Here is a 21,769-nt window from a genome sequence, read left to right as displayed (position 1 = left end):
CCAACCTGGAGGTGGTAGGTAGTGAGAAGTTTTATAGTCATGGTTCAAAGAGGGCGTGATCAGCTTCTGGACATTCTTCTGATTGGTTGGTGGTGAGGTAAGCGGTCGTCAGCATCATCAACCTTCCAGTTCCAACCTGTCTGGGGTCTATGTGCTTGTGGGCAGCACACAGTTAACTTCTCCCACCTGGTGGGGGTTTCAGTGTCTGCAAAACAGCTCAAAGATATTGTTATGTGTATCCCTTGAGGGGAAACCAGGCCCCTGCCCCAAGGCTGTACTATTGTTTTTTTTTTTTTTTTGACTGTTCCTCCCTTGTCTCTGCATCCCCTCCCTTCCCTAATTAGCAACTGTTTGAACCCGCTTGTTGGAATTCAGGGAAGGTCATAGAGGCTGAATGAAGGCTGTTTCCTGTAATCAAGAAATGGGGGACACAGGAAGGCTTTTGTGCCCAGGAACCCCACAGGGTCCTGCTCAGTATCATCATGTTATTCATAACAAACCCCTTTGTCAACTGAGTTGATATTAATGAGGTGACTTTGGAAATCCTCTAAAGATGAGGGGCTGATTTCCAGGGGAACCAACCAGAATGTAAGGGTTGAAACTTTCAGTCCCATCCCCTGATTTCCAGGGAGGGGAGAGGGGCTGCAGGTAGAATCAATCACCAATGGTCCATGATTTAATCAATCATGTCTCTGTAATGAAGCCTCCATAAAAGCACAAAAGGATGAGGTTCAGAGAGCTTCCAGGTTGGTGAACCAGAATGCATCTACATGCTGGCCCCAAACTCCACAGGGGCAGAAGCTCCTGTATTCAGGACCTTACCCTATGTATCTCTTCATGTGGCTGTTGATTTGTATTCTTTAATATCTTTTGAAGTAAACCAGTAATCTAGTGAGTCAACTGGTTTTGTGAGTCCTGTGAGCCACTCTAGCAAATTAATTGAACCCACGGAGGGGGTTGTGGGAACCTCAGATTGACAGCCAGTCAGTCAGTAGCACAGGTAACAACTTGGACTTTAGATGGGCATCTGAAGTGAGGGGCAGTTTTGTGGGACTGACCCCTTAATTTGTGGAATCTGATGCTATCTTTGAGTAGATAGTGTCAGAATTGAGTTGAATTGTAGGACACCCAGCTGGTGTCAGAGAATTGCTTGTGTGGGAAAAAGCCACACATTGGAACTGGGTACAGAATTGTAGTGTAACGAAAATGTCTACAGTGTAGCCATGATGTTGAACGCAGAGGTAGGAGTAGAAGCAGACAAAACCCAAGGCTGCAAGACAGCTGCAATTCTGATGGTATATCAGAATCATCTGTGGTGGTTTTACAGGTTACAGAATGTAGGGCCCCCATCCTGAGAGATTCTGATATGGTAGGTGGAACTCAGGCATATGCACTTTAAAAAAACTTTTACAGATATTTCTAATGTGCAAGCCAACTTGGGAACCCCTGAACTGAAGTTGGATGGATCGTCCATACAAATCCTAAATCTCCAAATGACAGCAAATTCGGTCAGCGTAGAAAGCAAAGTCTTCACCGAGTGTGAGATAGTGAGCCAGTAGTCAGTATGTAAGGAAGAGGAAGAGGAACTGATTGTGGCATAGCCAGAGGGTAAAAACTTGAAACGAGCAGGGATTTTTACTGGAGGGTGAAGGATTTAACTCAGCATCACAGAGCAAAGGATGAAGGTGTAAACCTCACCTCCCAACAGTGACTTCCTTTAAACTAGATCATACAGCACAAAACTGTTTGTTCATCCTCAGTTCACAACTGGCATTTCCAAATTTCTACTTCACTATTCTGAGAAAAGTGATTTTGGAGATGTTCTCATATTCTGAAGTTCTACTTTCCACTTTTCAAAGCTCATTGCCCTCTTTTAGATATTTCCTTCACTTTTAGGTAATCACTACGCTTGGAAGGAAGAAATTTTCTTCTACCCTTCTAAGTTCCTCCGACTGCCTAAGAATTAAGTTAGCATGAGACAGTTTAACAGGAGAAAATCAAACAAATTTAAATAACATGTATACATGGGAGAGACCCAGGAAAACTGATTAACTCTCCAAAGTGGCCAAAATCCTCACCTTAAATACCATCTTCAGCTAAAGACAAAAGAAGATGCTGGGGGTAGTGGTTTGGGACTTCAAATGGGAGGAAGGCAACTCACATGGAGATGGAAAAGCAAATGTCTGGTAAACAAATATTGGCTGGGCCATGCAGAAAGGATGGGACACAGAGTGGATTCTGATCTCTAGGTTTTGCTGAGTTTTTCTCTCCACACCTAGCCTATATTCTTTGCAGATATCTGGTGATAGCTCTATTCCAGGAACAGGCCCTTTATCTAAATTCCTGTAGGCAGTTAAGGGGGAGGTAACAAGAAAAAATTCCTGAGTCTTCTGTTTCTTAAAAACAATCAGCCTAAATTAATCTTCATGCCAAAGAGATACATCTTGGGGTGGCAAATTTTGCTCCCTGACAGTAGCCTCTTGGGGGAATGAAGTGAATCCTGTGGACTTGAATCCAGGTATTTTTAAATGAATTATTTTCTACAAGATTCAGGAGCCCACTTCACTTACTTGGTTTTCAAGATATTTGTGTGAAAGAGGATCAGGATAGAGTGTGATTAGATAATGTAAATTAGATCATTTTTAGAAAAATGGAATTCTATAGAATACATTATGGAGTATTTAGATTGAAGGAAATTCCAGATGACTGTCTCTAGTAACAGTAGTAGTAGTAAGAGTAGTAGTAGTAGTAATTCAGCATTACAAAGAAATGAAAAGCATCAAGTCTTGTTTACCTAGTATATTTTATTCTTTATCTTTTAAAATGCATTCATTATAAAAGTAATGCAAGCTCCATATAAAAGTACTGAATAATTCACAGGTATCTAGAGTAAAAGTGAATGTCTTCTTTCTACAACACCACTCCCAACTCCCCTGTCCTAGTGTGCATCTTTTTCCAGAACTTTCCCTATGCATTTATAAAATATATACATATATATATATATAAATGTATTATGCATTTTCTGCAACTTCTCTTTCTGTTAGCAATATATCACAAATATCCTTCTATACTAATACATATGGATGAACCTCATTCCTTTATCATCTGTATAGCATTTCATAGTATGGGTGCACAATAATGTTTTAAAACATACTCTCCTTTTTTGGGTGTTTGTTTCAAATTTCCTTCTTTTATAAAAATAATTCTCTCCAAAAAATTCTTGTACGCATATTTTTGTGTGCATGTGCTAATATTTCTGTAGCATATATTCCTAAAAGGAGAATTTCTAGATCAAAAGATATGCATATTTAAATTGTTTTTAGGTTATTGTCCAAGTGTCCTTCAAAAAAACTTACATTTCCACATATATCAAGTGCCCATTTCCCCCACCCTCTTGCCAATTGTGTATATTATAAGTCTTTTTCATTTTACAAGTTAGCATATTGTTTTTATTTACATTTCTTTGATTTCAAGTAAGGTTTCTTTGATTTCAAATAAAGCTGAGAGCATCTTTTCCTATTTTATTGGCAACATCTCTTTTCCTTGAATTTCTTCATATACATTAGCCTTTTCGGGGGGGTGCCTTCTTAATGATTTGTAGGAGTTCTTTATATATTGTGGATATAAATGCTTTCTCTGTTATGTACATTAAAAATATTTTTTGCCAAATCCAATGCCTGTCTTTTAAATTTGTTTAGGATGCTTTTCATAATACAGAAAGAAAATTTTAATTTTCACATACATCATATCTTTACATAAAGCCATCCTTTATGGCTTCTAGCTTTTATGTTATGTTTAAGAAAGACTTTCCCACACAAAATTATTTTCAAGATAAATATTCTTTTACATTTTCTTAGAATGTATTGTTGCAAGTTGAGTTCCACAGTATGCAGAATCTGAAACAGAGTTTAGCCTTTTGGATGTTTCTTAGGGAATGATCTTGGGACCAACACCTGTGGAAAATGGAGGGCAAGGAAGCAGAAGTGGTCAGAGGAAGAAGCTGAGCCAATGACCACCTCAACCCACCTCATGGGTACCTCTGGTGCTCAAATGGTGCTTCAAAATTTTTTTGAGTTGGGCTGTGATGGCCAGGCCTATATATTCCTGCTTTTTCATCAGTCACTGGATGTGGGCTGCCCTGGGAAGGAGTGTGACCCTGCGTGAGGCAGCTCTTTACAACTGAAGCAATTACTGAAGAGGCCGGCATCTGAAGACTGTCTCCTGACAGCACTCTCAGCAAATGGAGCAGTAAGTCCTTCACTGAAGAGACGTCTGGGCAGTACTTCACAGTGTCTACCACGCATGTGTATGGTTTAGAGTCTTTAACCCATCTGGAATTTATTTTTGTGTATGATACGAGGTAGACAGAGGTTCTGATTTTCCTATTCCAGTAGACAGCCAATTCTTCCAACATTTGCTTGATAGTTCATAATTTCCCACTAATCTTTTTACTCATTTTTTAAAAAATTCAGTCAAAACATTTATTAATTTGTAATCTACTTCATTGGTATTTATGATAACTCAGATACAATGTGGATTTTTTCTATTACCTTAGAGAAAAATAATTGTCTTAGTTCGGGCTGCTATAACAAAGTACCATAAGCGGTTTATAACAATGGAACTTTAGTTTTTACAGCTCTGGAGGCTGGAAGTCTGAGATCAGGGTGCCAGCATAGTCAGGTTCTGGTGAGAGCCCTCTTCCGTGCTTCAGACTATCCCTGACTTCTTGCTGTGCCTTCACATGGCCAAAAGTAAAAGGGCTTGCTCTCTTCCTCCTCTTATAAGGACACTAATCCCAGCCTGAGGCTTCCACCCTCATGACTTAATTACTTCCCAAAGGCCCCACCTCCTAATAACATCCTACTGGGGCTTAGGGTTTCAACATGAATTTTGGGGGGAGACACAAATATGCCGTCCATAACACTAATCAAAAAACAGAAGAATGTGTGAAATCATAGGGCTACAGAAAAGAATTTTCTATCATTGAAGATTTTTTATCATTAGAGTCATAAATCATCAAAACCAGAAGGGAACATAGTACATATTTTCCAGTCTCATTTCCCAGATGAGAAAACTGAGACCTGAAGAGTGGTAGGGGTAGATTAAAAACCAGATCATAAGACCTGATTTCCAGACCAGTGTTACTTCCTCTGTATTGGCAGCTTCTAATATATCATTTTACAATGTAGGCCTTTGAGGCTTTTTAATACTTTCATTAAAATATTTATTTGTTTACAGTGATTTATACTTTCTAATATGTCCTCTAGTTGAAAATAAGAAAACAGCATTTCATTAAATAATCTTCTCTACTGTAGACTCTTCACAAAGCTCAACTGGCCTCTCTTCTCATCCTCTAATTATTTAGAATTAGTGTAAAATTTTTTGTGCTGGCCGCACTCTCCTAGAAACCATGGAGTAATTAGCAAGTAGAAGGCACACCGAAGGCAGATGATACTATATTGGCTTGTAAGGATAATTGTAAGTTTACTGATAAAAATCCATTTTTATTGGCTCACTTATACTTCATAATAAGGCCACCGTGGCACTTCCTGCTCAAGGCACATAAGTGAGAGCTAGTGTGTATTTGATTTTAATAAATACTGTCTGTGGGAAGCCTGGACAGGAATGAACAGATGTTGGAACCATATGATAATAGTGTGACAGAGTAAAAAAACCTCTGCATTTATATGGCACACCTGGTGTTTATGATACTTTTGCAACTTTTATAACTACAGCATGTGGCCCTTTGCTGCTGTTCTTTAATTTTCAAATACCCAGGATCTTATGTCTCTTGCAGTGTAGACATGTCCATCAGAAGAAAAAGAAAGGCCATATACATGTCACGATTCATGCAGAAAGAGACTACTGCCTCCCCACAAGGAACTTATATTAAAATTGTTAGTTAAATTTAAAAATATGAGAAAACATTTGGATCGGCTTTTCCCAGTTCTTAAGGGGCAAGAAAAATTCACTCAAGGATTGCCACATCACCCATCTGCACTGCAAACTTTCCAATATTTTTAATTTGCAATATAGATAATTTAGGGGAAATATCTAAAATAAGTATAGCACTATAGGCTCTAGGTTATGCCAGTTGTATTCTATTTGATCCAAGTGATGTAGGTTGAGTTGGACAAAGAGAGTATAATTTGATGTAACTCAAGTTTGATTGAATTTCATGATTTTTCCTCTGAGCTTTAGGGGGTGTTCCATGTGTTAAAGGATACCAAATGTATATACCTGAACCTAACAGAATATTGTAAATCAACTATACTTCAATAATACTTTTTAAAATAACTTAAAAAGGATATCATATGTAAAATAGTTCTTCTAAATTTTCAGTTGTTCTAATGAGTAAATCAGATTAATAGTATAACTCACTCAAGAGATGGTTTTTAAAAACATCACTAGACACACACACATAGCTTTATACTAAAGTTCATTTAGTAACTCTCTAACTCTTCTGGGGTTTTCTGGACTAGAACTTGGAGGAACCTTCAGAGTAGTGAATATGATCTGAGTTCTATAGCAAAACATGCTCCCTGAAGATGACCCCAATTTCGACAAGACAGATTTTTCAAAAATCACATCCTACTTGGGTTTTTGTGATGATGAACCTGCTAGGGTTTGTCAGTTATCAAACTTATATTAATATTTTCATGAATTGATAGATTTCAGTGAGAAAGAAGTCCCTCAGATGGCAACCTGAAACCCCTAAATCAGGGATGGAAAACACTCAGTGGTGTAATGGATCATGGATTCTTTCTCATTAAGTACCAGAAACCTTCAACACATGGCCCCAGGAGCCCACTCCCAAGCATTCAGGGTTGGTTTATGGGATAAACCAGGAATGAAAGACAGAGGGCATGAAACAGGGAAAGAAAAGAGAACCAATTCAAGGATGCATTATCAGGTGGCCCACCATTGAGTGCTCAGTCATGTAGGACCATCTAAGTTGCCTCATGAAATACAACCCAAGACCATCCATGTAAAAGAAAGGGAAAAATGTTTAACCATCAGCTCTGTTTCCCCTTGGCTAAAAGTTGCCCTACAGGGTATTAACTTTCCCCACCTCACTTCCAGGTTGCCCCTGCTTGAATGCCAAATGCCTTCCTGGAGCACCCCTGGGCAAGGAATCAGAGAAGCCCTGTTCCCAGAAGTGAGAGTCATTTGTGGCTGGCCAGAGACAAAGGACTGTCAGTGGCATTGAAGCTGGTCAAGGCCTACTAGGTTGCCCAGGTATGACTGGGTGGGAAATGAAACCAGAGGATTTGAAGTGTTGCACAAGCAATGTTCAATATACCTTACACAGGGCCTGCCAGTGAGAAATTATTGGACTATTCCATACAGTAGTGACAAGCAGAAGAGCAGTTTGTTTTTTACAGCTGTTATTTTTAAACTCTCCCCCATAATTTAAGCCTAAACTGTAAAGTTTGTTCCCCTTTCTATTAGTATTAATGAAATAATGCTACTGAGATTGGTTACTATGATTAGCACCATGGAACTGATGAAAAATGGATTTTTTTATTAGTATTTTGTCCTTATTAGTAAAGAAGTTCCACAATCATGCCATTACACATAATTTTGAATAAGCAGCTTCTCATAATTATGAAATATAGAGTTATGGAACCTAATTTAAATAATTCCACTTATTCTCTGAGGTTTTTAATCACATATTGTGATTTTTTTGTTTTCGAGATCAAAGATGACAGGTTTACCTTTTGTGAAAGAAGACAATTTACTTATCAACAAAATCTTATTGTATCATAGTTACTAACATGTCTATTTCTCTTTCTGGCATTGATTTAAAATATTTTGAAATAATGAAATTGCTGTAACTTAACTTTGTGGATATGCTTCACAATATTCCTACTTAGCCTGTTTACTAAAATTACCCAAGCGTATATCCACGAGTATGGAGAATGGGGTGGAGAGTTGAAGGGGGAGTGGAGGAAGTTCATTTTGGAAGGCAGTATTATTAATACCTGCCATTTATTGAACTCTTGAAATGTGCTGTTCACTGTGCTAAGCAAATGCTATTTCTATATCATGTCATTTAATACCCACCAATAGGTGTTTTTATCTGCATTTCATAGATAAGGAACATGAGGGTCAGGTAGGCTGAGTAATATGTCCATGGTCACATAGTAGTAACCGATTTAGCCAGGATTCAAACGAGTGTCTTTTATTTCAGCATTCAGGCTGTTATTCAGCACAGTTAGCTGCCTATAATTTAGATGTCTGGAATGACCAGGAGAAGACATATAATTCTTTGTATACTGAGCCCATTAGAAATTGGGTCTCTTGCTAAATGTCTGTAGCCAAGTGTCTGGAAGTATCTGTCACTGCTCACTCCTTTTGCAGCTTAGAGCCACGGATGTCCTGTCCAGCTTGGCTGCCATGAACTGCCCTTTCCCTGTCAGCTGCAGTCAGACCATATTGCTTGGCTTTCTTTTGGTATATTCTCAAAGCAGTCCAAGCAGCACATTATTCCCAAGAAAAGTAATGCATAAAAAACAATCACATCTCTATTCATCAATTTTTCATCAAACTTACAGATGTCCATTTGAGAGTTTTTAATAAAGTCTCTAAATATTACAGCTTCAATTGCACAATTTGAAAGCTATGATGCTGTTTGAGCCTCTCTCACAGGAAAAGTCCACATGGCCTCCCTATTTACTTTAAGTCCATATCACTCCCATTCGTATTCTCAAATGTTGAATTAAACAGTATTCATTAAATTCATTAAACTCACCCATTTTTTTTTAACATGTCCAAATAGGGACATGGGTACTTAATGAAATTGTTATTCTTCATTTATCATCCAGCAGAAATGACCCAGCCTAGGCAAAGTGGGTTAGAGGCAATATTTTGGGTTCTTTATTTCTAGAACATGTGTGACTCAACTTGGAGGAAACCACATTATCTCTGCCCCAGTCTCAGCAAATGTTTCTTTATAATTGGTAATGCTTGACCAAATTAGCCTGTATGTCATGAACCAAGACTACTGAAAACCATGAGCTTAATTAATTGGCAGGTAGAATGTCTTTCTACACATCCTAGTTCCTGTTGGAGCAGTGTGTGTTCAAATGGGTCATCACACCAAGACAGAGGTTAAATCCTTCATCTTGTTTTGCTACAAGTTTCCAATTGACATATACCATTTAGTGGTTATAAGAATGATTAAGGCACTACAAAAAGGGTCTATAGCAATAATTAGCTAACTGTACATCAGAAGATCAAAAGACACTTAGAAAGTTTGCTTACCTAACTACTAAGCTTTGCTTGCTCTGGGAGAGGTCAGAGTTCTTTTGCTTTGGCAGATTAATGTCACTTCCTTGATAGAGTAATGGATATATGCTAAGGAGAGTTAAATTACCTACAGAGCAATTCCTGAATTGTGGGATCAAGATTCTTTGTGACAGCTCCCAAGAGGGAATAAATGCTTTTCTGAGATAGTCAACACTGTCTCAAATCCTTACATTGATCCGGGCCCATAAGGGGCTACAATCACCCTATAAGTCAAGGCAGTCTAGCTGTTGTAACAAAGAATTCCAGTATCTCAGTGATTACAAAGAATGAAGGTTTAGTTCTCATTCTCCACATAGTCCAATGAGGTGATGAGTGGGAAGCATTCTATAAAGTCATTCAGGACCCCAGGCTCCTTCCATGGTGTGGTCTGCCATCCCTAGTGCCTCAGAGCCCTCCACTGGATCCTCTGCTTCTGGCTGGGTGACAAGGGGAGGGAGAGAATATGGAAAAGTTTCACCTGTTTTTAACAGCCTTAGCCAAGCCATGACACCCATGGCCTCCCCTCACATTCCATTGGCAAGAACTAGTCACATGGCCCCACCTAGATGCAGCAAGACTGGGAGATATTGTCTGGTGATATGCCCAAGAAAAGGAAGGAAATGGGTTGCACCTGACACAACCACAACAATAAACACATTCCAAAAGGATGCACTTTCGTAGCACCTTGTTTGTTTACTTTGTAACACATCATGCAATGCCATTACTTTATTTGTTGATTAATTTGAGGTTTACCCATCGTTTTATTTGTCTGTCTCCACAACAAGAATGTACTCAGGACAGTGACCATGTCTGTATTTTCCACTATTGTATTCCCAGCATCTGGCATAGTGTCTGGTACTTTATAGGCACTTAAAGATTTGTTAAATGAATGAATGCCAGTGCTACGGTAACAAAGATGAGGGAATAACTGTAATAGTTCCTTAATTCTAAGATGTACTATCTAACAAGTAACAGATTTTCAGTGGAGTGGGTAAACACCGCCATAATAAATATCCATGTTGATGATAAGACACATTCAGATTCCAGAAATATTACTAAGAAAAACATATTAAAATGAATCATAATTCTGCCTGATGGGCTCTGGAAAGTTTCACTGAGGACATGTTATTTGAGCTAATGGAAAGATGGCATTGTCAGGTTTTAAAAAGTTGGGAAAAGACATTCTGGACATGGAGGAGAGCATGCACAAAGGCAGTGCAGCTTCCTCCCTTTGGGAAGTCAGTAATTCGGTATAGTTAACTGGAAGAGTGCTTAAGGGGAGAACTGAAGATGAGTCTGGGAAGGCAGGCTCCAGCAATGGGGTGTCATTGACAACTCTGAAGCAAAGAACTGTCATTGTCAGGCTTGTGTTTTACCAACTTCATTCTGGCAGCAGTAGGAAGGGTATAATTAAGGGGGTCTAGAATGGAGCCAAGGAAGCCAGTTATGAGGCTATTGGAAGTGTGGAAGGTACATGGAAGGGTTAGTGTTTGTTCTATACGTCAGCTCCACAAAATGCGGTATGAAAACACACAATATAATCCCTTCTTTACAAAAGATAATTAATATAAATTTAAGGAGTAGAAACAGCATTTGTTGTATGGGATTATTTATTGCAGACAATTCTTTATTACCACAGCAAATTAGCTTGAACAGCCCAAGAGAAATAGAAATGATTTTGTTAATACAGAACTCTTCTTTATAATGATATTCTTTGTAATGTCCTGTATTGAAACCCAGTTTTTCCTTCTGTCTGTTTTAGCAATTAAGAACATTCCATCTCCATCATCTATTAAATTACTGTGTGTGGGGGGATGGGATATTTTGCCTTCTTTATTCCCATTTCCAGGTCTATCCTTTCTCCTATGTAAATAAGAATTTATTAGTTACATTTCAATGTTTTATTTACAGATTTGAGGCTCTCCTAAAGTACCTCTTGTTCTTAATAGCATTGTGATTGTGGAGCTGAGAAATGTAAACCTTCTGCGGACTACACGTTCTACTAAATATATTGCAAGGATGATCTTGTGCTTTCTAGATAGATCCCAGTTTAATGGAAAGGACACAGGCTTTACAGTCAGAACAACCTGGACTGAGTTCCAGCCACTTACTAGCTGTGTGACCTTGGGCAGGTCACTTCATCACTGCCCCATGGGTTAGTTGTGAAAAGGAAGAGGAAGTACCTCCCTACTATATGTAAAGGGCCTAGGACATTGTCCCAGGGCTTGGCTAACAATAATCTGTTCCAGCCTCCAGGGCACTAGCCAGCCATCTCCCCACAGCCCAGATTCACCCTTTTTCTTTTCACATCAGCACTACATTTTGGCTGGCATTCAAACAGTATTTTTTTTCCTTTTGTTATATTACTTATAGAAAATGTTTTTGCATAGCATTCCTTGTCTCTTGTGTTGCATGTAAAGTTGTTTTCTTCCCTAAGTGGCATGGCAGGCAATTCTGCCCATTTCTCCCAATCGGCTTTTATAGAATTTTCTCCTACAAGATTTTGTTTCTTTAAAGTTTGTTTCCTGGAACTTTCCTGGTGGTCCAGTGGTTAAAACTCTGAGCTTCCAATGCAGGGCATGTGGGTTCAACCCCTGGTCGGGGAAATAAGATCCCACATGTCGTGTCGCGCGGCCATAAATAAATAAATAAATAAATAAATAAATAAATAAATGAGCTTAAACTATAAAAATATATATATAAAATAAAGTTTGTTTCCCTATCAGCAGTAGGATTTGTTATAAAAATTAAATCAACAGCAATTATTCCTTAACTGTTCCCTTTAACATATGCTTTGCCTTGTATGTGTCTCCCAATTAAGTAGTAGGCTCGTGGAGTGTCCATATGATCCCCCTTTTATCTTAAAAAATTTTTGTTGTTGTTGTTTTCTGAAAGTTGGAAATACCACTTCTCTTCCAATCTGCAGACGGTTTCAATGAAATCTCGATTTTCTAATTTCCAGTTGAGTGCACACAACTTTATCTTTTTTAGTATTTTATATTTTGGATCCAGTCCTCTTGCCCTGAACTTTTACTGAGGCGTCAGCATTGTAAAGTCTTTCTTCCACTCCCACACATCTAGTTATTCTTTGTCCTTAATCATTCCATTTGGGGTCTGGCTCTATTAGTTTTTATTTAACCTGTGCAAACAATCTTGCTTATTCCTCCTACTCAATTGCTTTGGCTATGTAAACTTGATTACACTAAAACAGATTTTATGCAACTTACGACTTTCTTTCTTGGCGGTGGTGATTGTAGGGAATTCCTTTAACGGTTATTTGTTTTAAGAGACTTTTATTTTGTTTATTATACAAGGTGGGCAGGAATCACTGCTTCTGTGCAGTTTTTCCTCTATACATTAAAAGCAACTTAAGACATGTCAGTCTTGAAATCACTTGGAAAGTGGAAAATGTCTCAGTATCCCTATCAGTAATCTGGAGAATCCATATTTTCTGCTGACAGAGTTGAAAGGGACATTACAAATAACACCCCCTGCTTCTAGCCTTTAGCAAAGGACCACCTCCCAAACTACTGAATATACTCAGAGAATTGTTGGGGAGGAGGACATTTTCATCTACCCTTCTAAGTTCTTTTGGCTGGTTTAAGAATTAAATTGACATGAGACAGATATACAGGAGAAAATCAAACAAAAGTTTAATAACATGTATACATGGGAGAGACCGAGGAGAACTGAGTAACTCTCCAAAATGGCCAAAATCCTCACCTTGAATATCATCTTCAGATAAAGACAAAAGAAGATGTTGGGGAGAGTGGTTTGGGACTTCAAAGGGGAGGAAGGCTATTCACATGGAGATGAAAAAGCAAATGTTTGGTAAAAAAAATGTTTGCTGGGCCATACAGAGACAATGGGACACAAAGAGGAATTTTAACAAGCAGACTTTGCTAAGTTCCTCCCACACCTAGCTCATACTATAGTTATCTATGGTGATAGCCCCCTTTCTGGAATAGGTCCTCTATCTATATTCTTTTAGAAGTGACCAGAGCAGAAAGCTTTTATACCTTTTAGACAAAGAAATAATACATTTGTGAAGAATTGACAAGACAAACGGGTTTGGGCTTGGGATAGCAAATGGGGAAGAAGTAACTATGTTTGTTTATACAGCCTTCTAGGCCCTAAATTCCCTGTCTCCAGTGGTAAGGGTGTCTATCTTCCTGGTACAGGGAGGGTATCTTTCACATGGGAGATTTTTCTTTTTTTTTTAATTTATTTTTATTCTAATATTTATTTACTTATTCAGCTGCTTTGTTTCTTAGTTGTGGCATGCGGGATCTTCATTGCAGCATGTGGGATCTTTAGTTGCGGCATGCAAACTCTTAGTTGCGGCATGCATGCGGGATCTAGTTCCCTGACCAGGGATTGAACCCAGGCCCCCTGCATTGGGGGTGCGGAGTCTTACCCACTGGACCACCAGGGAAGTCTCCTCACATGGGAGATTTATCTCTTGCTTTCAGGAGGACCAAAGAAGACCAGAGTGTCCTTCTTGCGCCAGCTGTTCCCTAAGTATGTTTAATTCAAAATAATCTGTATGCTGAAGGGGCATATTTTGGGGTGGCATATTCTGCTACCCTTCACCAAAATGCAGGGAATGGTTTCCAGTCACATATGCTGGAGCTTTTGTTTTGCAACTACATGAGGAAAGAAGAAGGTTTGCTTGGGAGAAGATACTGAGGGAGACTAGAGTGAAGGTTCAAGGGGATGGAATGAGATCTATCTACATTGGGTCTTTGGCCTGGATTTGGCACTGTTACAAAGATAGTAGGTCAGAAGGAGAAGCTGAGGAACAAAACACAATCTTGCTACCCAGAGACAAGATCCTTGATGTATACAATGGCGTTATCTTTGTAGAGAAAGAAAAATAATTTTTTATATTTTTTCATGTTTGGGGTGTTATATTTTGCTACCCTTCATCATTACGGTCTATAATAGTGGTGAGGTCCCGCCAGGATATTTTAAGGGCAGTGGATACAAACAAATGGGAGTTGGAGGGGAAGAATACAGAAGATCCTACTCATGAAAGTAGCTGACGAGCTGGTTTTTAGGCTCAGGTGAAGCATTCCTCTGGGGACTCTCAGAAATAACTGGGTAACATTTGCAGGTTGTAACGCTGAGACCCTGTTTCTACGCAGTTGGAAGTTAGCAAGTCAATGAACATCTGGGTTACAGTTGGTAATGCTTTCCCATACTAGCATACAAAGCACAAAGTAGAGAGAGCTACAACTCAACATTGTCATGTTCTGGCCTCAAAAAGAATTTAGGGTACTCACTAACCACATCTCCAGAAATGGAAAACTCTCCAGCTTCTCTGTAAGAAACACTGATCCACCCCGACACTCACCTCAACATATATGCACACATATCTAACCTTGTTTAATTTAAAAGCAGCTCGCAAGGCTGTATAGTCAGTTTGCCACCCCTTCATACACACCCACCCCCAATCTGCTCTCCCACCTGAGCACAAAGCACAGTTGCTCTTTTGAAACATCTGGTTTCTGCTACAAAGTTCGACCTTTTCTTCATGGTCTCCTGCTGCCTGCAGGGAGAAAAATCTTTCACCATCCAATTTCTCAGTTTGTTTTTAGCATCCTCCAAAGCCCCGATTTCATCCCTTTCCATTACCACCCCCTCTTCATTTGTTGTCCTTCCATCTTCTTTCTTTTTTTTTTAATTAAAGATTTTTTTTGAAGTATAGTTGATTTACAATGTTTCAGGTGTATCACAAAGTGATTCAGTTATACATATATGTGTGTATATATATATATATATATATATATATATATATATATATATATATATATATATATTCTTTTTCAGATTCTTTCCCCTTATAGGTTATTACAAGATACTGAATATAGTTCCCTGTGCTATACAGTAGGTCCTTGTTGCTTACCTGTTTTATACATAGTAGTGTATATCTGTAACCCCAAACTCCTAATTTATCCCTCCCACTTCCTTTCCCCTTTGGTAACCATAAATTTGTTTTCTATGTCTGTGAGTCTATTTCTGTTTTGTAAATAAGTTCATTTGTATCATTTTTTTAGGTTCCACATATAAGTGGTATCATATGATATTTGTCTTTCTCTGTCTGACTTACCATCTTCTTTCTACACTCCACCCATCTCCCTGCAGGGAAGCGCCTAGTAACCTACTTTCCCTAAGAACAAAAGGGTTCTTTGTGCTCAATTCCCCAGGGGATTGACATTTGAATAAGGGACAATCCTCCAACCAAATGAAATTAATTACACCTGAGGAAATTGGAGACTTCAGCAAAAGGTCCTGAAAAGTTTGTATGGAAAGTAGGGACTTGCCGCAAATCCTACCACTTAACAATTGCATGCTTTAGGGTAGAGTAGCGTCCTTTATTTTGGTATAGCCTTGGGACTTTACCACACACCCCACTCTTCCCCTGCATCTTTTCTTTTTTTTTTTTTTTAATTAATTGATTTACTTATTTATTTATTTTTGGCTGTATTGGGTTTTCATTGCGGTGCACAGGCTTCTCATTGCAGTGGCTTCTCTTGTTGCAGAGCACGGGCTCTAGGCACGCAGGCTTCAGTAGTTGTGGCATGCGGGCTTCAGTAGCTGTGGCTCGCGGGCTCTAAAGCACAGGCTCAGTAGTTGTGGTGCACGGACTTAGTTGCTCCACGGCATGTGGGACCTTCCCGGACCAGGGATCGAACCTGTGTCCCCTGCACTGGCAGGCAGATTCTTAACCACTGAGCCACCAGGGAAATCCCCCCTGCATCTTTTCTTGAATTTCATTTCCTTACACATCTTTCTCAAGTTTTTCAGGGAGGGAAGCATTTTCTGACGACAACAATAAAATCTAGATTCTGCTGATCCTAGTTGTTTTCTAGCCAAAGGGAGTAAAAACATAGGTCATGTAAGATAGAGAGACAACTGATCTTCTTAGCTAGGGAATTTTCCTTGTCACCTTTATGTAGTTACTAATTTATATCTTCGATAGCTATATATTCTAGGGTTCCTTTCCTTTGAAGAGTTTGATATGCCCTTATTGGTCTAAAATTCAAAATAACAATAAAGGTTCTTTTGTTAATTAGTGAAAAACTGTCTTAATATGGTCTTGAAATGAGACTAAAATGGCCGGGAAAAGGCCATCAGTGGGAAAGGGATTGTTCGTGGTCTAGTTTGCAGTAATGAGGACAGGACCTTAGTGGGTGAACCTAAATTATGCTGTTTTGTTATTCAGAAGCAGTGGGATGGAGACAGAGCCAAAGGAATTGTACATTCGTAAATAGAAGTAGGTTAAAGTAATTAATCCTATGTCTTGCAGCTCCAACATTCTTTCCCTTAAGAGAAATAACCCAGGGTCCAAAGCAGCTAACAGCAAGGTGCAATGATAAAGTGATCGAGTTCTCTCTGATTTGGGACCTGTTATTTGTTTCAATGTATGTTGTGTGCAAAGCACATGTTTTAGGCGAAAGAGCAAGTATAAATTTGGTGTAACCTCAGATCCTTCCCAGTCACAGATATGGAAAATGCTTTTAGAAACATAAAGTCACATTTTTAAAAGCAACTCATTGGAACTCTTCAAGAAGCAATTAGATGCCATCCTGAGGGGAAGAAAGCTTCAATAAAATGAGTGGGTGATTTCTCTTAGCATTTCTTATATTTCTAATTTCATGCTTAATGAAATGGAAGCATGAGAAAGAAGCTCTGCCCATTACTGTTTTCTTTTTTTTTTCCTGGGGTAACTTTGAAGTCATTTTTGAAAATTTCACCGTTATTTAGGGTCCCAGAAAAATAACTGCATTTAGGAGTCTTACTCCTGCCATGTTAATCCTGGAACTAAGTGCTTCATCCATTGATACAAGAGAAAACACCAAAACAACCTTCAGAAATTCATTTACAGAACCCCCCCAAAAAAGATGGATCTGCAATCTTAAAGCTTTGCCAGCACAGTAGTATGCATATTCCTTTAGAGCAAACATAGAGTGCCTATTATGTGCCAGGCATGGTTTAAGTGTCATACCTAAGTCAACTCACTAAATACACAAACTCCTCAGACAGAGGAACTGAAACATTCCCACTGTAAATATGAGGCAACTAAGGCTCAAAGAGGTTAAGTGGTTTGCCCCATTAAGTGGTGGAGCTGCTCCAAAGTGGGTCCAAAGCCCATGAATCTCCACATATTCATCCCAGTATACAGCTTCCCCTGTACACAGCATGCTTCTAAGGCACATAAGTAAAGACATATGCTAGTCTGCGGGCATTAGTGTTAAAACTCCTGGTCTGACACTGATTAGAAAGAGCCCCAGGCAGGTGTGGAAGAGCAGAGTTGAAATATACTGTGCCTGGAAAACAGAGTCTCTTGCTGGCTCAGCAACAGATCGGAAACCCAGGGGCTCTTAGTTCTCCTCAAAGCTTTGTCTGAGCACAGATGTGACCTTGATCTCACTAATGAGCCAGGCTGGCCTCAGTTTTCTCATCCGTGACTTAGAAATGGAGACTTAGAATACTTCAAAACATACCCAGGTGACAGGAAATTTCAAGAACCTAGGCTCTCATACTTGAGGTACAATACATAGTTCTGTATGGAGTTAAGTATATGCTCAATGCAGAAACGTGGACAAAAGACCTATTCCCATTTAGGAAAGAAAAAAAGCCATTTACCAAGTTTTCCCTCTGCTAATAAATGTCACTTTGATAGATATGACTAAATAGAACATTGAAGGAATGGAAAGGTCTGCCATTTTCAGGAATAAACTTTTTGAATATTCTTTGTTTCTACACTTAGTCAAAGTAATATGGTTTTAATAAACATGGAGCTAATAAAATAGTATTATTTTGAGCTTATGAATTGTTAAGCCTATTTTTTATAATGATTAATGATGAATCATTTTATAAAGCTTGGGTGATTCATCAACAGAGCAGCATGCCTGTAAAACAGGTGTTCTGAGAATTTAGAACCTCTGTAACATAAAGTTTTTTTTTATTCTCTAATTTAGGAATTTCCAAATTACCTGCAAATAGGAATAGAAACCAGGAAAGTAGGAGATATATACTCTTAGCTCTTCATATTACTTCCATCTTCATGGAATCTTAATAAATTCAGCTATAACAAAATGTAAACTACAAGTAGAGTCCAATTTCAAAGGAGATCTAGCTGCATTATCTAAAAAAGACTGTGTAGCTTTTGTACAAGTATTTTTCTTTGAAATATTTTGTCCCTGCTGTAATCTTAAAGGATTTAAAAAAAAAAAAAAAAAGGGAAGAATAGCAAAGCTATGTCTGCTCCAGAGCTCAGATGTTTTGAAAAAGGTGGACAGCTTCCCTGGAATTATTTTTCAGAAGGAAGGGTATAAACTTTATTTTAGATAGAAGATATAAGGTGATGTGACAAAGATCATGGAGGAAACAAAGAAGCTAATAACTGCCCACTGAATTCCGCTCCTCTGAACTCATAAAATCATCATTTGATGGAAAGATAATGATCATAACTATACTTTTGTCTCATGATATTTTTAGCTTATCTGAAAAGAACGTCAATATAAATGATCAACAATAAAGAAATGCTTAAATTATGATATACCTATCAGATAGAATATGCTGCAGCCATTATAACAAATGTTTTAAAAGAATATTTAATAACAGATTGTTTAGAACATAAATGAATAAAAATGCCAGAATACAAAACTATAAGAAGAGTATGAACACAATTTAAAATATATAACTAGAAAAAAAGAAACAATAATGTTAATGAGTATTTCTGGTGGTGGTTTTATTTGATCCTTTATACTTTTCTGTATTTCTCAAGTATCCTACAATTAACATATATTTGTTTTGCTACTAAAAAACAAATATGCATTTTTAGTCTTAAAGTTTAAAACTTGCACTTCTTTTCAGACGAGTAACATATGTTGACTTATTTTTATCATTTATTATTATTTTTCTGGAAACAAAACAAAAGTTACTGACATAAAGTCAAGAGTGATAGAATTTTACTTTTTAGACTCTATCTCTCTCTCTCTGTCAAGGTATATGACCCTCATTCTTGAGATTTCTGTAAACTCAAGCTTGAGAGCTCTCATTTTACATTATGTTTCACTTTCCTCTGTAAAGAAGTCCATTGTCTTTATAATTGTCATGTGTTAATGTTTGTATAATCATTTGTCCATTCATTTATTCACTCAACATTCTCTTATTGAGGAACATAGGCATAATAATACCTCAATGTGGGGGGATAGCTTAGAGAAGGAAAAACTAAAGATGGTAGACCAGTTAGACAAGGAAAGATGTATGCCTAAAACAGGCTAGTTAGTATGAGAATGTGAAGGAAGAAAGTCAAAAGACATCCTGAGACAGAGAAAGACAAATATCATATGATATCACTTATATGTGGAATCTAAACAAAATGATACAAATGAACTTGTTTACAAAACAGAAATAGACTCACAGACATAGAAAACAAACTTATGGTTACCAAAAGGGAAAGGAAGGAGAGGGATAAAGTAAGAGTTGGAGATTAACAGATACAAACTACTATATATATAATAGATAAACAACAAGGACCTACGGTATAGCACAGGGAACTATATTCAATATTTTGTAATAACTTAAAATGGAAAAGAATCTGAAAAAGAATATACATATGTACACCTGAAACATTGTACACCTGCTATACACCTGAAACATTGTAAATCAACTATACTTCAAAAAAAAAAAGATATCTTGAGAGTATAAAGAGAATGTGATGACTTTTTATGTGTAGTTATGCCTAACATGTACTAGATAGTGTGGTAATGTAGACTGTATGACAGTAAACAAAACACCTTCTCCTCATTCCTCAAACCTCCAACCCAACATCACTCACTCCCTTTCATTCTCAACTGATGTTCTGGGAAAACAGAGCAATCAGAAGAGAACTTAATTACATTTCCACCTCTAAATCTACAATTCTCTACACCCTATGCCATATAGTCTTCCTTTTCTCCTGCTAAAATGGAAGACTTGTTCACCCCTTGATGTATGTCCTGAGTTGCACCCCCTGTCACCTCCACAAGGACATCACTCTTATAATTGCCCAGCTATTCTACATCCTCAAAATTTCCCCCTCTAATGGATCATTCTAATCAACACACAAATATTCTGTTATTCTCTCATCTTAAACAAACATTCCCTTGAGCTCAACACTCTCTGCAGCTATCACCCCATTTCTGCTAAAATTAAGACTCTATAAGCTGGTATTTATTCACATAGTCATATGATTTTGTAAAATTTATTAAGTAAAATACAAATTATTCTGATGTTAAGAAGCAAATTTGAGAAGATGCTTCGGAAACTTTCCATAAAACAAGTGAAAATTTACAGACTCCTTATTTGGCTGAATATGACAGGTACTCTTTTTGTCATCTTTAAATTTATTTATTAAAGTACAGAGAGAAAATTCAGATAAAAAATTAATGAAATGTGAAGCAAAAGTAATAAAGATGAGTGATGAAATCAATAGAAATTATTCTGACATTGAGAAGTGAATTGAAACATTTTTTTCCAGATTATGCCAAAAGCAGTAATTCATTAAGAGGAAGAGATAAATTTTGAATAGAAGTAATGAATAGGCTCTTGGATTGTTTAAGAGTTCAAATAGTGAAAAGAAGTGAATCATATGAATATACCAGGAAAAGATTTAAACTTCTTGCTGATTTGATACAAAATACTGACATTGCTGAAGATAACATAAAACCCATAATAATGCTACTTACAATGAGCACATTGATGCAAAACTGGTTAATGAATGTCATCAATTCAAATAATATTTAATATTAGTCACTGTACAAAAAAATTGAAGTACTCTGAAATCTTACAGCTCATAAATTAAATAAACTTGATAGAAGTTTCCCAAATTTGACAAAAAAACCTTAATCTCTATATGATATTACCAATATATGTTGAGAAGGTGAAAGAAAGTGCAAAAGCTATCAATAAAAAAAAATTGATCAACCATGATAGAGATGATTGACTTCTCAAAGAGTTTACAGACAAAAACTGTAGGGAAAAAAAGATAGTATAGCCATGTACCAGACAGTTAATTACTATGAGTATTATGTTATTTTCCTGGATTTGTATCATGTTTGTGGTCTTTGCCAGGTTTTTTTAAAAAAATAGATGATTTATTGATATCTTTTCTTGTTATGTAACAACATTTACTTTCAATTGCTACAATAACAAATTAGCCCAAAACTTAAACAATAACAGATGTATCATTTCACATCTGTAGGTCAAGAATTCAAAGGGTCTTAACTTGGTAGTTGTCATTCAAGGTCTTTTATTAGGCTGCAGTTAAGATGTCAGCTGGCACTGCACTTATGTGAAGGCTTGACTGGTGACGGTGTTGCTAAACTTTCCATTCCTATATAACAAGGATCCCCTTTCCTCCAGTTTCCAACATTTCCCATTTTCCTTTAAGCCCACATCTGAAGCCTCCTCAAAGCCCATCAGG

General features: G+C 37.6%; 1 long non-coding RNA gene across 1 annotated transcript in view; it reads left to right on the top strand.

The window, feature by feature from the left end:
- LOC309651841 overlaps window positions 1-19,954 on the top strand; it is a 39,197-nt gene extending 19,243 nt beyond the window's left edge. Inside the window, exon 2 of the long non-coding RNA XR_014258434.1 lies at window positions 27-19,954. This is a non-coding gene — a long non-coding RNA (uncharacterized lncRNA). The remainder of the gene's footprint in view (window positions 1-26) is intronic.
- Window positions 19,955-21,769: the final 1,815 nt, after the last annotated feature.

Source organism: Balaenoptera physalus (genome assembly GCF_965194825.1).
Source record: "Balaenoptera physalus genome assembly, chromosome: X".
Classification (NCBI taxonomy): Eukaryota; Metazoa; Chordata; class Mammalia; order Artiodactyla; family Balaenopteridae; genus Balaenoptera; species Balaenoptera physalus.
Note: the sequence above shows the minus strand (reverse complement) of the source record. Positions and strands in the feature narration are given on the sequence as shown.